Genomic DNA, 2,864 nt, shown 5'->3' with positions numbered 1-2,864 from the left:
TTTAGTATATTATGTATTTCCACATTAGCCTTCGCTACGATGCAGTAAACAAAAAAGAACATACTGTAGCACTACAGATGATCCATATCCAGAATATAGACCAACCTCAGTTTAGCTGGGGTGCAGAACAAAGCTATACATCCATGCTCCCAATCTAGTGCCAGAGTGATTTATTGCAATGTCTATTTTTGAATAATGTCTTCTGACATCTGCTCCAGTCCTGCCATTTAAATGGAGGTATGGATCTGTCCCGCTCTGTGATTAATTATGAGAAAGCCATGGGTTAACACCGACAGGCAGCTCTGAGGCAAGCTTAATTCGTACCGACAGGACGTATCTACAGTGATATACTAACCCCAACCCACTCCCACCTCAAACCCTCACAGACACACTCGACATATATGCAGCGAGCGATGGGGGTGAGACTATAGCTCATAGACATTTTAATTAGTGCTGCTTGCTGAGGCAAGCATCACTATTACTATTGCTCATACTTAGAGCAGCTGAATTAACCTCTATGCCTGAGTATTAAACTTCAGCGCATAACTCATTCTTCTTTGCCTGTGCTGCTGACATGAATGACACCTCGAACTGTGAAGACTGTTGAGAAGTGTGTAACTACTTTTCAAGTGAGAATAAAGACCCTTAGACTGACAATGAATGACCCAAATATTAGAATGTGTCATAAAATATCATAAATGAATCTCGTTTGTGAATGATGTGCAATTTTTCCAAAATCCCAAATATTATTTATTTTTATTTCAGAAGTGTACAATATATATAAATAAATAAATATATATATATATATATATATACACACACACACAGTTGTGCTCATAAGTTTACATACCCCTTGCAGAATGTGCAAAATGTTAATAATTGAAACAAAATAAGAGGGATTATGGAAATTACATGTTCTTTTTTTATGTAGTACTGTCTTGAATAAGCTATTTCACATAACAGATGTTTACATATACTCCACAAGACAAAATAATAACTGAATTTATAAAAATGACCCCATTCAAAAGTTTACATAACCTTGAATCTTAACACTATGTGTCATTAACTGGATGATCCACAACTGTTTTTATATTTTGTGATAGTTGTTCATGAGTCCCTTGTTTGTCCTGAGCAGTTAAACTGCCTGCTGTTCTTCAAAAAAAAAAAAAAATCCTCCAGCTCCTGCACAATCTTTGTTTTTCTAGCACCTTCTGCATATTTGAACTCTTTCCAACATTGACTGTATGATTTTGAAATTCATCTTTTAACACTGAGGACAATTGAGGGACTCATGCATAGCTATTACAAAAGCTGAAAACATGTGCTGATGCTAAAGAAGGCCACACAATTCATTAAGAGACAGGGGGTGTAAACTTTTTTTAAAATTGGATGATCAGGGTATATTGTACTTATTTTGTCTTCTGGGAAACATTTAAACATTTGTGTAGCTTCTGAAGTCCAGTACAAAATGAAAAAATATGATTGTTAAACAAAATGAGAAGAATTTACACATCATCTGCCTCATCATCTACCTCATTTCTTTGGAATCACTTCAAGTTAAACACATGATATTTCCTCTACATATAGAATTGTAAGATTTATTATTCCCAGAGTGGACATTCTAAATCATTCCCTGCAGTGTTCTGGAAATGTTAGTTAAAGCTTATATAAATAAGACCTAATCATTTAACAAATTATTTCAATGATTTTCTCATAATAAAATTTGAATAAAAGAATAATGGAAATTGATAAAACAATAAGACTATCATTTGTCACCACCTATTGCCATAAACATGTCCTCAACAGTCACAAAAAAAAAAAAAAGAAGTCACTAAATGAATTAGTGAATGAATCTGAACCATTATTTTTTTGTTGAATAGATTCCAAGGACTCTGGGATGAATCAAAATCCCCACCACTACCAAAAAATTAATTAATTAAAAAATAGCAACCACCCAGAACACCTTAACAACTTCACAGCAACATCCTAGCAACCATCCACAATGCACTAATACTGTGAAAGACAGTTTTACATGAATATGCACAATGCACAGGACATCATGTTCCTGCAGCTCCAGAGTGATTTGAAATTATGGTGTGTATGAATGGTTGAAAAAAAAAAAAGCAGAGTGGAGCAAAACAGAATATAGAGCAACGCACAACAAAACACATAAATGAAACAAAAACACAATCTGGAGCTGAATGTCCATGAGCAAATTATGGCAGCATTTGAACCTGAGGGTCCTTTGCAAGCTGAGCAAAATACCATTGGCTCAAAAAACACAAAACAAAATTAAACACCAACTCCGAACTAAGTCTCCATGAGCAAATTATTCAGTTCAGTTCAATTTAAGTTCATTTGTATGGCACTTTTCACGATACAAATTTACAGAAAATTAAGTTTCTACAATATTTAGTATAAGCTTATCAGTGGTGACTGTCAGTTAATGTACATATGGCAGAAATGTACGGAAAAATCAATTAAAGACGTAATCAAACAGACAATGAACACTATTAACAGCAATTATTATATGATTCAATCAAACTTATAGCAAAGTTTGGTAGTTCTGTATGTTGTTTCAGGGTTGGCATCATCTGAGGTCCTCTGAGGGGTTGGCATCATCTCTTCTCAGGTGTTCTGGATCCAAACTGAAGCTTGTGTAAAACCTAGTTACAAAAACATAGAAACAAATAGAGACATAATTAGTAGATGCTTTTTCAACCAATCAAAATTGATTTGTTTAACCCAAGCTAAAGAATAATAATGTGCATTTGATCAGATATAACTGCAGTACAAGATTATGAGATGCATTATTTGAATGCTTGGCCAAAGAGATGTGTCTTTAATCTAGATTTAAACAGAGA

Source organism: Sinocyclocheilus grahami, unplaced genomic scaffold, assembly GCF_001515645.1.
Source record: "Sinocyclocheilus grahami isolate Dianchi unplaced genomic scaffold, SAMN03320097.WGS_v1.1 scaffold557.1, whole genome shotgun sequence".
Taxonomy (NCBI): Eukaryota; Metazoa; Chordata; class Actinopteri; order Cypriniformes; family Cyprinidae; genus Sinocyclocheilus; species Sinocyclocheilus grahami.
The sequence above is the reverse complement of the archived record's forward strand: the minus strand, read 5'-3'. Positions refer to the sequence as shown.